Below are 17,841 nucleotides of genomic sequence, written 5' to 3' on the forward strand. Positions count from 1 at the left end.
TTCAAGGAAGAGCTTATTCCTGTACTGCAGAAATTATTCCAGAAAATTGAGGAAGAAGGAATCTTCCCCAACACATTCTATGAAGCAAACATCACCCTGATACCAAAACCAGGAAAAGACCCAAACAAAAAGGAGAATTTCAGACCAATCTCACTCATGAACATAGACGCAAAAATTCTCAACAAAATCCTAGCCAATAGATTACAGCTTATCATCAAAAAAGTCATTCATCATGATCAAGTAGGCTTCATCCCAGGGATGCAAGGCTGGTTTAACATACGCAAGTCTATAAACGTTATCCACCATATTAACAGAGGCAAAAATAAAGATCACATGATCCTCTCAATAGATGCAGAAAAAGCATTCGATAAAATCCAGCATCCTTTTCTAATTAGAACTCTGAAGAGCATAGGCATAGGTGGCACATTTCTAAAACTGATTGAAGCTATCTATGACAAACCCACAGCCAATATTTTACTGAATGGAGTAAAACTGAAAGCTTTTCCTCTTAGAACTGGAACCAGACAAGGTTGTCCTCTGTCACCTTTACTATTCAACATAGTGCTGGAAGTTCTAGCCAATACAATTAGGCAAGACAAGGAAATAAAGGGAATCCAAATGGGAGCAGAGGAGGTCAAACTCTCCCTCTTTGCTGACGACATGATCTTATACTTAGAGAACCCCAAAGACTCAACCACAAGACTCCTAGAAGTCATCAAAAAATACAGTAATGTTTCAGGATATAAAATCAATGTCCACAAGTCAGTAGCCTTTGTGTACACCAATAACAGTCAAGATGAGAAGCTAATTAAGGACACAACTCCCTTCACCATAGTCTCAAAGAAAATCAAATACCTAGGAATATACCTAACGAAGGAGGTGAAGGACCTCTATAAAGAAAACTATGAAATCCTCAGAAAGGAAATAGCAGAGGATATTAACAAATGGAAGAACATACCATGCTCATGGATGGGAAGAATCAACATTGTTAAAATGTCCATACTTCCCAAAGCAATCTACCTATTCAATGCCATTCCTATCAAAATACCAACATCATACTTTCAAGATTTGGAAAAAATGATTCTGCGTTTTGTATGGAACTGGAAAAAACCCCGTATAGCTAAGGCAGTTCTCTGTAATAAAAATAAAGCTGGGGGCATCAGCATACCAGATTTTAGTCTGTACTACAAAGCCATAGTGCTCAAGACAGCATGGTACTGGCACAAAAACAGAGACATAGACACTTGGAATCGAATGGAAAACCAAGAAATGAAACTAACATCTTACAACCACCTAATCTTTGATAAACCAAACAAGAACATACCTTGGGGGAAAGACTCCCTATTCAATAAATGGTGTTGGGAGAACTGGATGTCTACATGTAAAAGACTGAAACTGGACCCACACCTTTCCCCACTCACAAAAATTGATTCAAGATGGATAAAGGACTTAAACTTAAGGCATGAAACAATAAAAACCCTCCAAGAAAGCATAGGAAAAACACTGGAAGATATTGGCCTGGGGAAAGACTTCATGAAGAAGACTGCCATGGCAATTGCAACAACAACAAAAATAAACAAATGGGACTTCATTAAACTGAAAAGCTTCTGTACAGCTAAGGAGACAATAACCAAAGCAAAGAGACAACCTACACAATGGGAAAGGATATTTGCATATTTTCAATCAGACAAAAGCTTGATAACTAAGATCTATAGAGAACTCAAATTAATCCACATGAAAAAAGCCAACAATCCCTTATATCAATGGGCAAGAGACATGAATAGAACTTTCTCTAAAGACGACAGACGAATGGCTAACAAACACATGAAAAATTGTTCATCATCTCTATATATTAGAGAAATGCAAATCAAAACAACCCTGAGATATCATCTAACCCCAGTGAGAATGTCCCACATCACAAAATCTCAAAACTGCAGATGCTGGCGTGGATGTGGAGAGATGCTGGCGGGGTTTTTTCCAGTTCCATACTTTTACACTGCTGGTGGGACTGCAAACTAGTACAACCTTTCTGGAAGGAAGTATGGAGAATCCTCAAAGCACTCAAGCTAGACCTCCCATTTGATCCTGCAATCCCATTACTGGGCATCTACCCAGAAGGAAAGAAAACCTTTTATCATAAGGACACTTGTACTAGACTGTTTATTGCAGCTCAATTTACAGTCGCCAAAATGTGGAAACAGCCTAAATGCCCACCAACCCAGGAATGGATTAACAAGCTGTGGTATATGTATACCATGGAATACTATTCAGCCATTAAAAAAAATGGAGACTTTACATCCTTCGTATTAACCTGGATGGACGTGGAAGATATTATTCTTAGTAAAGCATCACAAGAATGGAGAAGCATGAATCCTATGTTCTCAATTTTGATATGAGGACAATTAATGACAATTATGGTTATGGGGGGGGAAACAGAAAGAGGGAAGGAGGGAGGTGGGTGGGGCCTTGGTGTGTGTCACACTTTATGGGGGAAGACATGATTGCAAGAGGGACTTTACCTAACAATTGCAATCAGTGTAACCTGGCTTATTGTACCCTCAATGAATCCCCAACAATAAAAAAAAAAAAAAAGAAAAAAAAAAGTTAAAAAAGAAAAAAAAAAAAAAAAAGAAATTATTCCAAAAAATTGAGGAAGAAGGAATCCTCCCCAACACATTCTATGAAGCAAACATCACCCCAATACCAAAACCAGGAAAAGACCCAAACAAAAAGGAGAATTTCAGACCAATCTCACTCATGAATATAGATGCAAAAATTCTCAACAAAATCCTAGCCAATAGATTACAGCTTATCATCAAAAAAGTCATTCATCATGATCAAGTAGGCTTCATCCCAGGGATGCAAGGCTGGTTTAACATACGCAAGTCCATAAACGTTATCCACCATATTAACAGAGGTAAAAATAAAGATCACATGATCCTCTCAATAGATGCAGAAAAAGCATTTGATAAAATCCAACATCCTTTTCTAATTAGGAGACTGAAGAGTATAGGCATAGGTGGCACATTTCTAAAACTGATTGAAGTTATCTATGACAAACCCACAGCTAGTATTTTACTGAATGGAGTAAAACTGAAAGCTTTTTCTCTTAGAACTGGAACCAGAAAGGTTGTCCTCTGTCACCTTTACTATTCAACATAGTGCTGGAAGTTCTAGCCAATACAATTAGGCAAGACAGGGAAATAAAGGGAATTCAAATGGGAGCAGAGGAGGTCAAACTCTCCCTCTTTGCTGATGACATGATCTTATACTTAGAGAACCCCAAAGACTCCACCACAAGACTCCTAGAAGTCATCAAAAAATACAGCAATGTTTCAGGATATAAAATCAATGTCCACAAGTCAGTAGCCTTTTTATACACCAATAACAGTCAAGATGAGAAGCTAATTAAGGACACAACTCCCTTCACCATAGTTTCAAAGAAAATGAAATACCTAGGAATATACCTAACGAAGGAGGTGAAGGACCTCTATAAAGAAAACTATGAAATCCTCAGAAAGGAAATAGCAGAGGATATTAACAAATGGAAGAACATACCATGCTCATGGATGGGAAGAATCAACATTGTTAAAATGTCTATACTTCCCAAAGCAATCTACCTATTCAATGCCATTCCTATCAAAATACCAACATCGTACTTTCAAGATTTGGAAAAAATGATTCTGCGTTTTGTATGGAACCGGAAAAAAACCCGTATAGCTAAGGCAGTTCTCTGTAACAAAAATAAAGCTGGGGGCATCAGCATACCAGATTTTAGTCTGTACTACAAAGCCATAGTGCTCAAGACAGCATGGTACTGGCACAAAAACAGAGACATAGACACTTGGAATCGAATTGAAAACCAAGAAATGAAACTAACATCTTACAACCACCTAATCTTCGATAAACCAAACAAGAACATACCTTGGGGGAAAGACTCCCTATTCAATAAATGGTGTTGGGAGAACTGGATGTCTACATGTAAAAGACTGAAACTGGACCCACACCTTTCCCCACTCACAAAAATTGATTCAAGATGGATAAAGGACTTAATTTTAAGGCATGAAACAATAAAAATCCTCCAAGAAAGCATAGGAGAAACACTGGAAGATATTGGCCTGGGGAAAGACTTCATGAAGAAGACTGCCATGGCAATTGCAACAACAACAAAAATAAACAAATGGGACTTCATTAAACTGAAAAGCTTCTGTACAGCTAAGGAGACAATTACCAAAGCAAAGAGACAACCTACACAATGGGAAAGGATATTTGCATATTTTCAATCAGACAAAAGCTTGATAACTGGGATCTATAGAGAACTCAAATTAATCCACATGAAAAAAGCCAACAATCCCATATATCAATGAGCAAGAGACATGAATAGAACCTTCTCTAAAGATGACAGATGAATGACTAACAAACACATGAAAAAATGTTCATCATCTCTATATATTAGAGAAATGCAAATCAAAATAACCCTGAGATATCATCTAACCCCAGTGAGAATGGCTCACATCACAGAATCTCAAAACTGCAGATGCTGGCGTGGATGTGGAGAGAAGGTAACACTTTTACACTGCTGGTGGGACTGCAAACTAGTACAACCTTTCTGGAAGGAAGTATGGAGAAACCTCAAAGCACTCAAGCTAGACCTCCCATTTGATCCTGCAATCCCATTACTGGGCATCTACCCAGAAGGAAAAAAATCCTTTTATCACAAGGACACTTGTACTAGACTGTTTATTGCAGCTCAATTTACAATCGCCAAAATGTGGAAACACCTAAATGCTCACCAACCCAGGAATGGATTAACAAGCTGTGGTATTTGTATACCATGGAATACTATTCAGCTATTTAAAAAAATGGAGACTTTAGGGGTGGCACCTGTGGCTCAGTCAGTAAGGCGCCGGCCCCATATACCGAGGGTGGCGGGTTCAAACCCGGCCCCGGCCAAACTGCAACCAAAAAGTAGCCAGGCGTTGTGGCGGGCGCCTGTAGTCCCAGCTACTTGGGAGGCTGAGGCAAGAGAATCGCTTAAGCCCAGGAGTTGGAGGTTGCTGTGAGCTGTGTGAGGCCACGGCACTCTAAGGAGGGCCATAAAGTGAGACTCTGTCTCTACAAAAAAAAAAAAAAAATGGAGACTTTAGATCCTTCGTATTAACCTGGATGGAAGTGGAAGACATTATTCTTAGTAAAGCATCACAAGAATGGAGAAGCATGAATCCTATGTACTCAATTTTGATATGAGGACAATTAATGACAATTAAGGTTATGGGGGGGAGGAAAAGCAGAAAGAGGGACGGAGGGAGGGGGGTGGGGCCTTGGTGTGTGTCACACTTTATGGGGGCAAGACATGATTGCAAGAGGGACTTTACCTAACAATTGCAATCAGTGTAACCTGGCTTATTGTACCCTCAATGAATCCCCAACAATAAAAAAAAAAAAGAAAATTAACCTTTGACTATTAGGCTTCTCTAGAAAGTGAGCAATGTAGAAATTATTCACAGATTAAATTAAACCAGTAAAATTTAAGCAAAAAAAAAAAGAAAGATGGAAACTTTACCTCTTTCATGTTTACATGGATGGAGCTGGAACATATTCTTCTTAGTAAAGTATCTCAAGAATGGAAGAAAAAGTATCCAATGTACTCAGCCCTACTATGAAACTATGGCTTTCACATGAAAGCTATAACCCAGTTATAACCTAAGAATAGGGGGAAGGGGGAAAGGGAGGGGAGAGAGGGGGGAGGGGGTGGAGGGAGGGAGATTGGTGGGATTACACCTGCGGTGCATCTTACAAGCATATATGTGAAACTTAGTAAATGTAGAATGTAAATGTCTTAACACAATAACTAAGAAAATGCCAGGAAGGCTATGTTAACCAGTGATGAAAATATGTCAAACGGTCTATAAAACCAGTGTATGGTGCCCCATGATTGCATTAATGTACACAGCTATGATTTAATAAAAAAAAAAAAAGATAAAAATTGGCCGCTAGGTTTAAGAAAGGGGACTCACAGACTGGGTGCAGTGGCTCATGCCTATAATCCTAGGACTCTGGGAGGCTGAGACGGGTGGATTGCCTGAGCTCACCGGTTAGAGACCAGCCTGAGCAAGAGTGAGACTCTGTCTCTAAAAATAGCCAGGCATTGTGGTGGGTACCTGTAGTCCCAGCTACTTGGGAGGCTGAAGCAAGAGAATCACTTCAGCCCAAGAGTTTGAGGTTTCTGTGAGCTGTGACGCCATAGCACTCTACCGAGGGCAACAAAATAAGACTTTGTCTCAAAGAAAAAGAGGGAGAGACTCACTTTAGATATAAGAACACACCGGCTATGCGCCTGTGGCTCAACGGCTAAGGCACCAGCCACATACACCTGAGCTGGCGGGTTCGAATTCAGCCCAGGCCCACCAAACAGCAATGATGGCTGCAACCAAAATATAGCTGGGCATAGTGGTGTAGTGGTGGGTGCCTGTAGTCCCAGCTACTTGGGAGGCAGAGGCAGGAGAATCACTTGAGCCCAGGATTTAGAGATTGCTGTGAGCTGTGATGCCACGGCACTCTACCCAGGGCAATAGCTTGAGGCTCTGTCTCAAAAAAAATAAATAAATAAAAATAAAAAAGAACACAAAGAGGTTGAAAGTAAAAGAATGAAAAAGATATTTTAACAAATAATAACAAAAACAGAGCTGAGATGGTAATATTATTATACATGCATAAGACAAAACAGATCTGAAACCAACCAAAAAAGATAAGAGACAAAGAAGCACCTTAGCAAGAAGATATAACAATATATATCTGCATCTAACCAAGAAGCCAGAAAATAATGGAAAATTTGACAAAATTGAAATAAATAATTCTACACTAATAATTGGCCTACTTTTAACACTTGATGAACAGCCAGACAAGAAATTAATAAGGAAACAAAAGACCTAAACAATACTGCAAATGAATTAGCCCTTACATTCCTCCCAATAACGGCAGAAAGAATATACATACGTTCTGGCTCGGCACCATAGCACAGTAGTTACGGCACCAGCCACATACACCGAGGCTGGCGTGTTAGAACCCAGCCCAGGCCAGCTAAACAACAATGGCAAGTGCAACAAAAAATAGCCAAGCATTGTGGTGGGCGCTTGTAGTCCCAGCCACTTGGGAGGCGGAGGCAAGAGAATCACTTCAGCCCAAGAGTTTGAGGTTGCTGTGAGCTGTGATGCAACGGCACTCTACCCAGGGTGACATAGTGAGACTCTGTCCCCTCACCCCCCCCAAAAAATGAATATACATTCTTCTCAAGTGTACATGGATAATTTCAGGATAGACTATATGCTAAGCCAGAAAAAGATTCTCAATAAATTTTAAAAGACCGAAATCATACAAAGGATCTTTTATAATCACAACAGAATTAAATTAAACATGACTAACAGAAGAAAGCTAGGAAATTCACAACTATGTGGACATGAACAACACACTCTTTTTTTTTTTTTTTTTTTTTTGTAGAGACAGAGTCTCACTTTACGGCCCTTGGTAGAGTGCCGTGGCCTCACACAGCTCACAGCAACCTCCAACTCCTGGGCTTAAGCAATTCTCTTGCCTCAGCCTCCCGAGTAGCTGGGACTACAGGCGCCCGCCACAACGCCCGGCTATTTTTGGGTTGCAGTTCGGCCGGGGATGGGTTTGAACCCGCCACCCTCGGCATATGGGGCCGGTGCCCTACGGACTGAGCCACAGGTGCCGCCCGAACAACACACTCTTAAACAACTAATAAATCAAAAAAGAATCCACAGAGAAATTAGAAAAGACATTGAGACAAATGAAAATACAATGTAGCAAAACTGTAAGATGCAACAAAAGCGGTGTTAAGAGAAACAATTACATTTAAAAAGAATAAAAACAAAAGATATAAATATATATAATGATTTCAAATCAACAATTTAACTTTATACCTTAAGAAACCAGAGAAAAGCACCCAGCATGGTAGCTCACACCTGCAATCTTTCCTAGGACACTGGGAGACAGAGGCGAGTGGATTGCCTCAGGTCAGGAGTTCAAGACCAGCCTGAGCAAAGCAAAACCCTGGCTCTACTAAAAAAAGTAAGAAAGAAAGAGAAACTAGCCACGTGTTATGGCTGGTACCTGTAGTCCCAGCTACTCAGGAAGCTGAGGCATAAGCATTGCTTGAGCCCAAGAGTTGCTGTAAGCAATGATGCCACAGCACTCTACCCAGGGCAACCGAATAAAAAAAAACAAAAAAACAAAAAAACAGAGAAAGAACAAACTAACCAGGGGTACCCAACCATTTTTCTTCTCTGCCACACTTTGGAAGAAAAAGAGTATACAAACACTAATGAAAGCTGATCAGCAAAAACAGGTCTGTGCAGGAGTGAATAAAGTCCTCACAAAATCAGCACTTGGCCCACAGGCAGCAGGTTGGCTACCCCTAAACCTAAAAATAGCAGAAAGAAGGAAATAGTAAAGAATTGAGCAGAGATAAATGACACAGAAAATAGAAAATAATAAGGAAAATCAACAGAACCAAGAATTCATTCTTTGAAAGAAACAACAGGGCGGCGCCTGTGGCTCAGTGAGTAGGGCGCCAGCCCCATATGCCGAGGGTGGCGGGTTCAAACCCAGCCCCGGCCAAACTGCAACACCAACAAAAAAATAGCCGGGCGTTGTGGCAGGCGCCTGTAGTCCCAGCTGCTCAGGAGGCTGAGGCAAGAGAATCGCGTAAGCCCAAGAGTTAGAGGTTGCTGTGAGCCGTGTGACGCCACGGCACTCTACCCGAGGGCGGTACAGTGAGACTCTGTCTCTACAAAAAAAAAAAAAGAAAGAAAGAAAAAAAGAAACAACAAATTGATCTTCTTTCAGTTAGATCAACTAAGAAATAACAGAAGACTAAACTAGGATCAGAAATGAAAACAGGGACATTGCAACTGATTTTACAGAAATATGAAGGATTATAAGAGAATACCAATAAATTATCTAGGATAGCCTAGATAAAATGGAAAACTCCCTAGAAACACACAACTCCAATAACTTAATTATGAAGAAATAGGAAATATAATAGTCATATAACTGGTAAGGAAATTGAATCAGTAATCAAAAACCTCCCAACATTGAAAAGACCAGAAACAGACCAGGAGTTGGAGATTGCTGTGAGCTATGATGTCACTGCACTCTATCCAGGGCAAGAGCTTGAAGCTCTGTCTCAAAAAAAAAAGTACAAACAAAACTACAGTAATCAAAACAGTGTAGTACTGATATAAAGACAGACATAAACCAATGAAATACAGGGTGGTGCCTATGGCTCAGTCGGTAAGGTGCCGGCCCCATATAACCGAGGGTGGTGGGTTCAAACCCGGCCCCGGCTGAACTGCAACAAAAAAATAGCCGGGCGTTGTGGCGGGTGCCTGTAGTCCCAGCTACTTGGGAGGCTGAGGCAAAAGAATCGCTTAAGCCCAGGAGTTGGAGGTTGCTGTGGGCTATGTGATGCCATGGCACTCTACCTAGGGCAATAAAGTAAAACTGTCTCTACAAAAAAAACAAACAAAAAAAAAAAAACAATGAAATATAATAGAGAGCCAGAAATAAACCATCACATATACGGCCAAATAATTTTTAACAAGGCTGCCAAAAATATTAAAAAGGAAGTTGTACTGGGACAACTGCATATCCACGTGCAAAAGAATGAAGTTGGACCCTTATCTTTTACTATATATAAAAATTAACTCAAAATGGATCAAGAAACTAAGTGTAATAGCTATAAAACTATAAAACTATAAAACTCTTATAAGAAAACATAGGAGGAAAGCTTTGTGACAATGGATTAGCAGCAATGATTTCTTAGATCTGACACCAAAACCACAGGCAACAAAGGAAAAAAATGTATAAATTGGTCTTCATCAAAACAACTTTTAAAGACTGGACATGGTGGTTCATGCCTTTGATCCCAACAATTTGGGAGGCCAAGATGGGAGTTCAAGACCAGTCTAGACAACATAGAGAGATCCATCTCTACAAAAAAATTTTAAATTGCCAGATGCACTGGCTCACACCTGCAATCCTAGCACTCTGGGAAAAGGAATAAATGAAAGTAAAATAAACTTTATATTTTTCTTAATCTAACAAGAGTTTGCAACAGGCTCAGCGCCCATAGCTCAGTGGTTAGGATACTGGCCACATACACCAAGGCTGGAGGTGTACAACAACAAAAGTACAACAACAACAAAAATAGCTGGGCATTATGGCAAGCACCTGTAGTCCCAGCTACTTGGAAGGCTGAGGCAAGAGAATTGCTTAACTCCCAGAGTTTGAGGTTGCTGTGAACTATGATGCCACGGCATTATACCCAGGGTGACATAGAGAGACTCTGTCTCAAAAAATAAGAATAGTGGGCAGTGCCTATGGCTCAAGGAGTAGGGCGCCGGTCCCATATGCCGGAGGTGGCAGGTTCAAACCCAGCCCCGGCCAAAAACCACACACAAAAAGAAATAAATAAATAAGAATGGTAGTAGCAACAATGCATTGGGTGATTACAGCTTATGTATAAGTGAAATGAAGGGACAGGAAAAAGGACTTGGGGATATTTAGCAAGTCCTACATTGCCTGTGAAGTAGTATTATAGTGTTATTTGACAGAGGACATGGGTTAGTTATAAATGTATATTACAAACTCAAGGGCAACCACTAAAAAAGTAAAGAACATATTGAGGTTACTTTCAAAAGCTTCCCATAGCAATAAAATACAAACCTTTACCATGGTCTCAGGCTCTTCCTGCCCCCACCCTCCATTCTGTCAACCTCCTCTTCCCTCCTTCTCCTTTTTACTCAGCCACCATGGCCATCTCATTTTCCCTGGAACCCCTCAAGCTATCTCCTGCTTCAAGGTCTTTGACCTTGCTATTCACTTGGCCTATAATGTTCTGACTCTAAGTCTTTCCTGGGATTCACTCTTCCACACCCCTGAGGTCTCTACTCAAAGTTATCCTTATCAGAGAGACCATTACCCTATTTGGTTTTTGTTTTTCTTACCAGAATTTGATAATCACCTAAAAGTATACATACATATAATCTATCTTTTAATTTGGCTATTATCTGTTTCTTCTATTAGAATGTAAGTTCAGAGTCACTCAGAAGCAGGGAAATCGGGCAAGATGGTTTACATCTCGAATGGACAAGTATTGGACAGCCAAAGTCAGTCTCCATGGAGATTATCTTTGATAACAGATTTCTTCTGGGGAATAGCTGAGTTTGTGGTTTTGTTTTTCAAAACTCTGCTTCAGCAAGATGTGAAGAAAAGAAGAGGCTATGGAAACTCATCTGATTCCAAATATGATGATGGAAGAGGGCCACCAGGAAATCCTCCCCGAAGAATGGGTCAAATCAATCATCTGCAAGGCCCCAGTCCTCCTCCTATGGCTGGTGGATGAGGAAGGTAAATGTCTGCTCTAAGAAGCAGACAAATGGACAAGTACATTCATAGCAGAAGGAAACCATCAAGAAGTGAAGGGCTGACCACAGTGGACAAATAGATGAATGTGTGCGTCTAAACAAGGATTGCTCTGTGTCTTCACAGATGAATGAGGTCAGGCTGGGAATTCTCTCTGCAGGGAACTGGCCTGACTGACATGCAGTTCTATAAATACACCTTTTGTCTCATCTTTTTTGTATAGTTTACTAAAATATTAATAGTTTTAATAAGTAAATATTTTTAGGTTGCAAAAGTGATTCTTCATCTTTATATATTTGAATCACAAACTCTGAATCTGAAGAAATAAAAAGGTGTGCATTCAATACTGTAGTGTCACCCTTTTCAATTTCTGAAATACTGTTCATTGTCACTTTGTTCTTTATAAATAAATCACATTGTATTTATTTCAGTACTATGCATATAAAAAAAAAGAAAAATAGAATGTAAGTTCAATGAGAGCAGGGAGTTTTTGCTTATTTACCCGTGTTCCCAAAACTTGAAATAACACCTGCCACAAAGTAGACACCCCAACAAATATTTTTGAATAACTGAATAAATAACTCAGAAAGAGCTTTGGGCCAGTCATGAAAGCACAGAAAAAGAGCCACAAAAACAAGCAACACAATGCTCATGGAAAAGCTTTCCACATAAAGGGCACTCTAGCAATGAAACATACTCCTTGCATGACAGATCTCTGCTGTTAAAAGATGGGCATGTGGGGTTACCACAGCAAGCTTCTAACCACATTACTGCCCTTCCTTTGAATTTTGTAGTCACCCAGCAGTCTTCTGTTAACCTGGTTTCCAAATCAGCTATTTATAGGGAAGAAATATTCTGAGATTCCAAGCTTTCCTGGCATGCTGTTACCTTGATATGGGCTCCTCTGTTTATAATCTTTAGGACTCTTGGATATAAGCAATAGAAAGCCATCTTGAAATAGGTTAGACAAAAAAAGAGTCAATTGGAATAGTCCAGAAGTGTGTCACATGATCAACCTTGGGGACTTGGGGGGAGTAGCTAGGATGCAGGAAAACACCAACCAGGAACCACCAAAACTCTGCTTCTGTCTGTAGCATTTTCATTTCTCTGCACATGCACCAGAGACAGTCTAACTCCATTCTCCCTGAAATTCAGAATTCTCTGGAAAGGTGTTGATTAGCTGGCCCATCTGGACCAGGTTCCATGCCAGACCCATCCACTGTGGCCAGGAGGGTGGGGCCTACAGAAACATGGCAGCTTCCATGACTCCACACCACAGGAGGATATCTGGGAGGAGCATTTTCTAAAATATGGATCTAGAACCCAGTGCGGTGGCTCACACTTGTAATCCCAGCACTTGGGAGGTTGAGGTTTGCCTGAGCTCACGAGTTCAAAACCAACCTGAGTAAGAGCAAGATTCCATTTCTAAAAAGAAATAGCTGGGCACGTATAATACCAGCTACCAGGGAGGCTAAAGCAACAGAATCACTTGAACCCAAAAGTTTGAGGTTGCTGTGAGCTAAGATGCTCCATGACACTCTACCAAAGGTGACCAAGTAAGACTCTGTCTCAAAAAATAAAATATCTCCCAGAAGAAGGGAAGGACACTGGGCAGACACACAGATTTTTATACTGAAATATGAAATTCTATAGGCTAAAACAAGTTTAGAGGTCTTCTGGGCATGCATAGTTAAGTTATACTCAACACTAAAGAATTAGGGTGAAAGCCTAGTTACTTGGGACACTGAGATGAGAGGATTGTCTGAAGCCAGGAGTTCAAGACCAGCTTGGGCAACACTGTAAGACCCATCTCTACAAAAATAAAAATACTTTAAAAATCATGGTAAGTTTCAGGAGAACATTCAAGAAGCTGGCTGCTTGGCCAAAAAAAGGACACCACTGAGCATGTTGCTCAAAAAAAAACGTTTTTCACCAACACATCTGAAACTAAGAGCTATGTAAAAGCTTTTAACTTGATTCATATATTTCAGTGTTTCTCTTTCTGGGGCATGTTTTCTTTTATGTGGGCCTAGCAGTAAGACAACAAGGATTTGAGTAAGCAGAGAGGAGCTATCTGGGCCCTCCACCATCAGCCCTTTGAGTCCTGGGTTTTCCTTTTGTGAGCTCATAAGTGCCCCCTGCTCCCCCAGCCTCACCTCTGCCCAAGTGATACATACGGAAAGCAAGAAGGAAAGAGAAACAGCAGTGCCCATGCTGCAGAGCTGGTGCCCTTCTCCAGAGTCCAACCTCTCTGCTGTCACCAAGTGCTTGTGCTGAACCAAAGTTGGCCAGTGGGGGAGAGAAGTTTCCACATTCAAAGGAGGTGGTCCTGACTTCTGAGGAATTGGCTTCATCTGTGATTTGTTTAACCTCACCTTTGCTTCCTTTTTTTTTTTTCTGAGACAGATTCTCACTTCTTTGCCCTTCGTAGAGTGCTGCATCACAGCTCACAGCAACCTCAAACTCTTGGGTTCAAGTGATTCTCTTGCCTCAGCTTCCCAAGTAAGTGGGACTACAGGCACGCCACAATGTCCAGCTGTTTTACAGATGAGATCTGGCTCAGGCGATCCTCCCAGAGTGCTAGGATTACAGGTGTAAGCCACCCCGCCCAGCCCTCACCTCTGCTTCTTAAGTGGCAGATATTTAACCCTAAACTGCAACAATTAAGAGGATTTTTTAAGAAATTTCCCTGATAACTCCCGGGGAAACACAAGGCAAACTACAAAGCAAGAGTTAAGACAAGCAAGTTAGTGAATTTTATTTAAAATAAAACGTGCAAATAGACACTTATACCACCTCGAGGCCATAAAAGAGACAAACTAATTAAATGCGTAGGAAAACCATACTGAGAAAAGTTAAAAGAATCCTGCAAATCACTTGCAGCACTACAGTTGATTTAAACTAAAAGAATTAAATTCAAACATTCCTCAAGATGGCACCCGTGCTTTTCCAAATGTTTTTTTACCTTTCCCTGCACACCAAGGAGGCTCTTTGACAGAAAATCCAAGAGTACAATATGGAAGATACACATAAAATGACAAAATATTTCTAAAATAAATTGCTTATGGAAGGAGAAGCACCACGAAGACGTGAGACTGACAGGCCTCAACTAAATACAAATACTGATCATTCTTTTTTTTTTTTGTAGAGACAGAGTCTCACTTTACTGCCCTCAGTAGAGTGCCGTGGCATCACTCAGCTCACAGCAACCTCCAGCTCTTGGGCTTATGCGATTCTCCTGCCTCAGCCTCCTGAGCAGCTGGGACTACAGGCGCCCGCCAAAACACCTGGCTACCTTTTGTTGCAGTTTGGCCGGGGCTGGGCCTGAACCCACCACCCTCGGCATATGGGGCCGGCGCCCTACTCACTGAGCCACAGGCGCCGCCCAAATACTGATCATTCTTAACGCACCACGGACAGAGCTTCCCACACCCCCTGCCGGTATTTGGTCCTTTGGCTAAGGAAGGAAACGAATCTTTGTGATCTCTAGGCAACACCTTATTACTGTCCAGCTTATTTCTTCTTTCTCTCTTTCTTTTACAGAGTCTCAGTTTGTCACCCTTGGTAGAGTGCCCTCATGTCACAGCTCACAAAACCTCTTGGGCTTCAGCGATTCTCTTGCCTCAGCCTCCCAAGTAGCTGGGATTACAGGGCGTCCAGTTTATTTCTTCAGCATTGTCAGTGCCAAGCCTTTCTTGAAACCATATAGTGCACTTTTCTAGAAGATGAAATGGAAGGAAACGTTTTGCTTATAATAGTTATAAACAGGGCAGCATCTGTGGCTCAAGGAGTAGGGCACTGGCCCCATATTCCAGAGGTGGTGGGTTCAAACCCAGCCCTGCAAAAAAAAAAGTTATAAACACCTGGACTTACATAGTATGTAAACATTCATTCAATACTGGGAGAAAATATTAATAACTCCTTTATGCTTTGCAGAATGTTGCAAAACAGAATTAAAGGAATGTTCATTGCAGCTTCTTTTCAAATAATAAAAATTTGGAAACAACACGAACGTACAGCACCATGAAAATAGATAAATTATGCATTAGTTGTACAATGGCATCTAGGCGTCCATTAAAACTAGGAAGAAATAACAACCCTGCAATTACTAAGCTATTGTCTCTGGGTTCCAGCTGGTTCCTCTGGGACAGTCTGGGCTTTGAGATGCTGAGTGAGGTGGGTCCCTGCGAAGCCTGATTCCTCATAGCTTGGTAGGCGAGGCCCAGGCCACTGGGGCAGTGGAGAGTGCAGTGGACCGAGGAGGGAGAGGGCTGCTCCGTGTCCTGTGTTCTTTACTCAGGCTTTCACCCTGGCGGCATTACTACCAGTCTCTGGCCTTCTTTCTTTCCTCCTCCTCCTCCCCGTTCCCTTCCTCTTTCTCTTTCTTTCCCAGAACCAGTCTCTTGCGGCCCCAGCCCCCGCAGACAGGCGCCCAACATGAGCACGTCCACCATTCCTTCCAGCCTCTAGATTCCAGCACCCCCTCCCTGGCCCTGGTTGCTGCTTCTGCGTTGAGCATTTTCTTTGCCTGTGTTGCCACAGCGCCCTCTGCTACTTCATTTTCTCTGCCGAAATAGTTCTTGTAGACCCTGACTCATAAAATGACCGTGTGCCAGGAATGGTAGATACAACACACACACACACACACATTAGAATATCTATATATGTATGTAAAAGGTGCACACATAAGCACATATGTATTTTTTACATATGCTATATTTGCACCTCTCCATACATACACTATATATAAAATTTAATCTAATCATAACAACAAATGCTATGAGAAAGATACTATTATCCCTATTATACAGAAGGAGAAACAGTCTCATGGAGGTTAGCTAAATTCTACAATATTACATAGCTACCTGTCTCCCCGAAAATAAGACATCCTCCAAAAGTAAGACCTACTTACAGGAAAGAGAAGACCTAGTGCATCTTTGGGAGCACACCTTAAAATAAGACACTGTCTTATTTTCGGGGAAACAGGGTAGTAAGTGATAAAGCTGGGATTTGAATCCAAATATCCCTGACTCCACAATCTATAATTTTCCCTATGCCCTTAAAGTTGTTTAGACCTCAAAGTAATTTATGCTTATGCTACAGTATAATTCAATCTCTAGGCTAATCCACAAATGTCTTTTTACCTTATAATGCAAATAAAATATAACATTATTCTAATAATTGCTAGAGAACATAGCCACCATGTGGAAAGCATGGACATCTTGAATTCCAAGTTGCTTCTCATTCATTCAATCAATGTGATTTAATGATTTTTACTTGTCTGGCAAGGAGCTGCGCTCACAATGGTAAGTAAAACAGAACTAGTACCTCCTTGTAAAAGCTTACAGTCAGGGGAAATGACAGCCTTTACTTAAATCACCATACATATAAATACCAGAGTATAGCACACAGGGATATAATACAGATGGGCTGCCAGACTACAAAGCCTTTTCAAAATGTAGCCCCTCCCCTACCACACATTCCCTCAAGAGCTTGGCCTCTGTCCTTCTAACCCATCCAGGAAGCATGCTCACTCTGTCTTTGTTTGCCAGAAACTCGTTAGTTCTTAATCCAGAGTGACCTTAGAACTGTATCACCGCAATAGAGATGGCGCAGCCACATAATCCACATAACGTTACCTAAAAACCTGCTTTTCTCTGGCCATTGAACACCTGGCCTCCCATGAAACTTAGATGTCAATCAGTGTTCCCTGGAGCAGCAGCTGACCCCAGATTTCCCCTGTAATCCAAATGCAATCAATAACACATGTGTGGGCTGATCCATGAACAAGTAGTCAGGAAGATTTTGGGTGAAAGACTTTCAGAACAGCAGAAATAAGAAATCTAACCAAATCAGAAGCCCACTTGGTAATCAGAGTAGGGAATCTATTTATCAACGCACAATGCCAGCTAAATCTATCAACTCCCTTTTAGCAGCATTTTATTAGTCAGGAAACAGATCATTATACAAGCATGCAGTGAAGAAAAAGAAAAAGACCTTGCTACAGTCAAGATCCACTGATGGATATGAAAATTAGTGGGAAGAACTACAAAACAACAGGATATTCAAATAGCCTCAAGTATTTCCTCCCTAAATACTCAATAATTACGGTAATGGTCTAATAGATTCTTCAATACTCCTCTCTCCAAGAGGTGGATTTTAATTTTCTCCTTTTGAGTGGGTCTGGACTTAGTGACTGTTTTTTTAATGAACAGTGTAGGGAAAGGAAAAAAATTACAGTGGAGATAGCACCTTAACCAAATGACCAAGTTTGTCGTCACCAGTAAAACTTCACATCAATGTCAAGTACCCACACACAGAGAATGCTATGAGAAAGGCACATAATTGCTGTGGTTGTCCTCTAAAAAATCCACTACCCCAGTCTAGTCATCA

General features: G+C 41.0%; 1 protein-coding gene and 1 pseudogene across 1 annotated transcript in view; one reads left to right on the forward strand and one right to left on the reverse strand.

Annotated features, from left to right (window-relative positions):
• Positions 1 to 17,841, reverse strand: part of LOC128579850 (spermatogenesis-associated protein 31E1-like) — a 156,717-nt gene that overhangs the window by 115,007 nt on the left and 23,869 nt on the right. The window lies entirely within an intron of this gene.
• LOC128579854 (selenoprotein K-like) lies at positions 11,091 to 11,879 on the forward strand (annotated as a pseudogene).

The sequence above is a fragment of the Nycticebus coucang genome, chromosome 2 (genome assembly GCF_027406575.1).
Source record: "Nycticebus coucang isolate mNycCou1 chromosome 2, mNycCou1.pri, whole genome shotgun sequence".
Lineage (NCBI taxonomy): Eukaryota > Metazoa > Chordata > Mammalia > Primates > Lorisidae > Nycticebus > Nycticebus coucang.